Genomic DNA, 5,562 nt, shown 5'->3' with positions numbered 1-5,562 from the left:
GTTATCTCTTCTAACCGTGGAAGATAACTAGATTCAATTAGGTTAAAGGCGTACTTGCATGAACTTTCTCACTTACTATGGTCATGTCCGGCAACCAGATTATGTAACTACTCTCCGATGATCATCTCCACCAATTTACTCCGATTTAAATCAGTTTCGATGATAAATAGGTTACGGCAACAGAACTTTAATCAAATGTGCCCAAGCGATTAAATTATCAAGCGGAGACAATTTAATAACACTTTTCTTATGGTTAACATCAACCTTGAGTTATCTTACTGCCATAATACCAATCATTTTAAATTGTCAAACGCAATTACTAACATTTTTTATTCATGACATATGTTGTACTATAAATATTAAATGCAATGGCTTTATGGAAAATCATTAATAAATATAACATCCTGTGTTGTTGTCAAGTTACTAGCTCTATTTTTCTTGGGAAAGTGGTTTTGCAGGCTAAAGTACAGTATGATTAACAAGAAAAGCGATAAGGGGCGGCTATGGAAAACAAAACTTCTAAAAACATACGGCGTAACTTCAGTCATAAGTACCAATATCCCTGATGAAAAGAGGTTTTGTCGAAACTCCAATAAAGTTTTGTTTGGTAAATCAAACTACCATTTTCTTCGTTTCCATTTCGAAAATTCGCATAATAAATGTCAAAATTGACAAGTGACAGTTAATTAAGTTACCCCGTGCGTTTTCAGAAATTTTCTTTTCTTAACCTCCCGTTATCTCTTTTTTGTATTCCAAAATAACAAAAAGAAATGAACTTCAAAGTCTCAAAATAATATTTCTGTCCATTAAAGATTTTACAGTGAAGAACGAAAGCAGTATTTAATTATCCATTGACCACATAATTTTAGAGAAAGCAAATATCTTTTTGTCTAAATATTGATTTAATAAACGGCAAATTTGAGCCAGCACTTTGTCGAAGACACTCTCAAGGACATTCCACGGACTAATTTTTCCTAATACAAATTTTAATTTCTACGGAATTTTACGGTACCGTTGTCGAGCTAATTTCGTGGCAATTTTTTCTAGTGAATGACGGCGAAGAATGCGAGTTGTCAACACGCTTTCTTAAATTTTGTCACCAAAAATAGAAATATATCGCATGTGTAACAGTGTGGCGTCATGCGAATCGAAGAAACCACAAAAAATAACGACGATTTGTCAGTAGTTAACGACTTACCTGTCCATCGATTTTGCTATTAGGTTCTGATGATGAGATTAGAAGAGTAAAAATTATTGTAGTGTTTTCGACCTGAACAGCTCATTATGCAACCAATAATTCACTAAATGGAACGGCACAATAACAGAACCTCCATTAATTTGTTTACAGATAAGGATAGAGTAAAACAACAACATGGGATTTAGTAAAGCTTTATTTGCTTGATGTACATAAAAATTACAATTAGTTCCAGTGAACTCAAACACAGTATCGATCGTGCACGTCATTATTGTGAAAGAATTTCCAGTGCATGAAAATTACATCTTGACGATATTTTTATTATACATTTGACATAAATGATAGCCCAATCAAGTAACTATGTTTCATTTTTGATTAGGCATAACCGATATAATAATAGCTTTATAATAACCACTGACCGAAGGCGTTTATTTTTTAATTTATGAGAGAAAATTACATTGCAGTTTCACTTAGTTTTATTTTGTAGAGAAAAACGGTCTTCGCAGCGAAATTTCATAAATTGTCTTGCACTTGATAAACAGCGAGATACTACATAAATCATAGCACGTGACATAATCTAAAGTTTGCATCAGGGGCTCTACATCACTTCACGACTTTTGCTTTTACTGTGATATTCGCAGTAGACTTGAATCACTCTTCGAGTGCAGACTTACAAAAAATCAGATTTATGAGTCAGCTGCGCACCTATCAGAAAAAAATATAATTAGGATAATGAGATGATATCCGCAGACGAACCTATTAACGTGTTTTTATACATGAAATGTGTCCTCGGAGATTTCATTTAAAATAATTGCACTTATAGTAATCATCGTGTAATGATGCATCTGTGCTTCCCACGAAATATGGCATTAAAAGAATCACGATTCAAATACAATCTGTGAATTCTTCCAGTGCCAAGGTTCGTAAGAAGCCGCAACTGTAAATTGTGTAAACGTCCCCCATTAATAAAATATGACTGGGTATATGATAGTAAAAATAATTTTAATTTTAATTAAATCTTCCTTTTCAATGTTATTACGGAGTTTTATAAAAGCGGTTAATGGGATTTTTCTGTAATAAAATCATTATGGTCTATAATAATTCCCTTTATGGTTAGTAATACCTGGATACTTAAAAAAGCCTACAAAAAGCAAGAATATAATTATTACACAATTGTCAAGGCATGAAAGACATGTCAATATTCTGATGGAATATCGATCCTTGGGTTATTCATAATTAAAATAAATCAAAAATATTTTTTCCGAATTTACATAAGTTAGGGGAAAGTATGGCTTTTAAATGCACCGCAAATACATTTTAATTTGAAAAAGTCAAACAAGAACTATAATTTGAAAACATTCATAAACATTTATTAATTTATGACCTGGCAAATATGATTTCTGATTTCTAAACTGTTTGAAAAGTTTGAAAAGAATTTAGGAAGAGTAAATAATTAATTTCGGTGCTGGGAGTTGAAAATGTAAATTATTTATGAAGTTGGAGGTTAGTACTATAGCTAATGTTTCTGCTGATATTTTGAAAGGGGCAAAACATAATCTAAGTTCCGATTTGCAAATATGTGCGCATAAATTTAATTTTCATGCATTCGTGCAACGTAGACAAGTACAAAAATTAACATTTCAGAAATATAAAAATTGACAGGTTGCAAGATTTTTAATTTCTCTTCTGATAAATCGTAGTGAACGAACATTAATTTAGTTTCGCTTGTTTTTTATTAGTTAGAATAAAATTTACCTAATAAAAGAGTCGTATTTTTTATAACAGGTCGTTTTTAAAGCAGGTTATAAATTGTAATCTTTTCAGTTATAATTTTAGATTTTCAAGTTTCTCTGACATTTCGAGAGAAAATGTGGCAATGTCGAAATGGCTATTTTGTCTGGAATATGTAAAGTTGTAGTTAAAATTTTAAACGATAAATTAATGCAAATTTTATAAATTGTTTCACACGATATGTTCTTAATTTTAAAGACTATAAAGTCCTTAGGAAACATGATAATGTTGAAACAATTTCTAAATGAAAATGTACTCACAAAAATATACCTTTGCAGAAAATGTAAAAAGCAGGATTGCATGAGCAGCATCTGATTTTTCTAATTTATAATTCAGGCTCATGAATATACGTGCACGCAGACATTTCCATATGGCATAGATGAATATTTACGCTTACAAAAAAGGCAAAAAAACAAGCTACTATTATACATATCAGCCTAACAAACGTGTGAAATTACTTTGCAAGTTTAGGAACATGCAAATAACCAAGACTAAACAATGAAAAGAAAGTAATTTTTAAATGCGTCTCTCACCGCACGATTTTTTGTGATTTTTTTTACATTTTTATTGCCTAATTAAAAGACGACTAGTGTTGAAAAGTGATTGCAATCAATAAAATCATTACACCATTCTCTCGGTGTTTATGTAAGTTACACATTTTGCCTGAGATATCTAATTACTAATCAAACATTAGTGTAACTTAGAAAGTGGAATTTTGAACCGAGAAACGGGTCAAATTAAAATTTTGAAAATTTAGATTGATTTGGAATAAATGAAAGATTTTATGTACCTACTGTGATGCTCAAGATACATGGATTTTGAACAAATGATAGATTAAAGACTTTTTAAGAAGTGAGAACCGTCTAGTCATGAAGTTGTTTTTATCTGAGCCTCGTTAAAGTCGATCCACATATCTTTCCTTTTCATGCTTCTTCGATAAAGAGGTAATAGAAGGCCGCACCTTACCAAGTTTGGAAAGTAAACTCGAAATAGCAAAATGAGAACTGTACGTCTATAAAATTAGAAAATTCACGGCGACTTATTAGAGTACACAAAATAACTGTATTGTAAAACCAAAATCGACAAAACTGTAGTTCGTAAGCGTTGCAGCTGGAAAGAGCGCAAGTCATAGATTAAAGACCGCCCCGAATTCAAATGTTTAGATGCACGCACGTTCAAACTAATCTACGGTAACAATCAAAGAAGTGACGTCATCGAGTCACGGAATGACTGCAGCAGTCGATACGGACCCGCGGGCTGAAAACCGCACTGAAATCGCTGCGTTATCACCTTAAGAGTCCATCGGAAGATGGCACATCCCTTTCCCGCCAAACTTAATTAGCCAGATACATTTCCACCGTCTGTCGAATGCAAGTCGATAAATTGTACGGTTGGCTCTTTTAATCAATACAATGCTTGACGATAATAACCTTTCACATTGATTTTTCCACGAACATAACTGCCGGGGATAATAACACCGGTGAACTTTGCGTAGATTTGACTCGAGGGTCGCTACGGCAGTTTGCGTGATTTAATGCGATTTCCTGATTTTCAGCAGGATTTTCAACCCATGAAAAATTCAAGGACCCCAGGGAGGTGCACGCTAATCAGGATGGGAGTTCTTTCAACGCGGAAACGAAAAATGGACACGGAAAATGTGCCCTCCAAAGGATTAATTAGCGAAAATTTTCACGACTGTACCTGCTACTCGTGTCGCAGGAAATTTAAAGGCGCGCACACACGGACAGTGGGTGTTTTCGAATAACTGAAAATGTGTCGTCCTGCGACGTACGTCCACCGCGAAAGCAATCGCCTCGTTCAGCTGCGCCGCATAATTAATTAATTTTGTCCAGGTGTTGTAACGGGTAAAAAGTAGTTTTGAATTTAATATTTCGAGGGCGTAGACGCTACACACTACAACACAAATTCAATGTCTCGTGTAATTTGCAAATTCCCATGCAGTGCCTTCATTACGTAAGTAAACAACAATGAATACAATCGCAATTCCTGCTAATGATAAGTTAAAGTCGCAAACCACTGCCGTTGCTTTTCAAAACGCAATTCAACATCAAATCGCAGTTTACGGACAAATACGGACCGCATAAATATGAATTTTTGCAAGAAGTGGTGCGGTTACGCTTCGGTAGCTTAATTAACCGGCGCGGCCATTTTGAAAATGATAATTATATTTAACCGTTTAATCGAAGGCGGCGATTTCGTGGTTCGATTCACTGATGAAGTCCTCGATTCGGTCAATAACAATAACAAAACCACGTTACATAATTAAATCAGAAATGCTGAAATGAATCGAAAGTATCGCAAATTGAAAATCGGTTCCGCGCGCCATCATTCCCAGGAGAACCACTAATCCAAGCAAATAATAATGGATAACACAAAATGAAATCACAAATTAAGACGGATGGGACACAGAACTGAAAGCACTGAAATTCACATGAAAACTGTAAGAATTAAGGTGGCAAGTTTGACGTAGGTATTCAAATGTTTCAACAATGCATGTAACGCCTGGCAACGGGGACGCATGCGCGCTGAGCTTGTCCAGTCAAGGCTCACTCCAC

The 5,562-nt window shown here is 34.4% G+C and overlaps 1 long non-coding RNA gene across 1 annotated transcript; it reads right to left on the bottom strand.

Moving 5' to 3' along the window:
* Window positions 1-1,373: 1,373 nt before the first annotated feature.
* On the bottom strand, window positions 1,374-3,157 carry LOC138122463 (uncharacterized). Its single transcript, XR_011156513.1, has 2 exons — window positions 1,952-3,157; window positions 1,374-1,900 (listed from the first exon to the last, which is right to left on the bottom strand). It is a non-coding gene; the product is annotated as an uncharacterized lncRNA (long non-coding RNA).
* Between the last annotated feature and the right edge of the window lie 2,405 nt (window positions 3,158-5,562).

The sequence above is a fragment of the Tenebrio molitor genome, chromosome 1 (genome assembly GCF_963966145.1).
Source record: "Tenebrio molitor chromosome 1, icTenMoli1.1, whole genome shotgun sequence".
NCBI lineage: Eukaryota > Metazoa > Arthropoda > Insecta > Coleoptera > Tenebrionidae > Tenebrio > Tenebrio molitor.
This window is presented reverse-complemented; position numbering and strand designations above follow the sequence as displayed.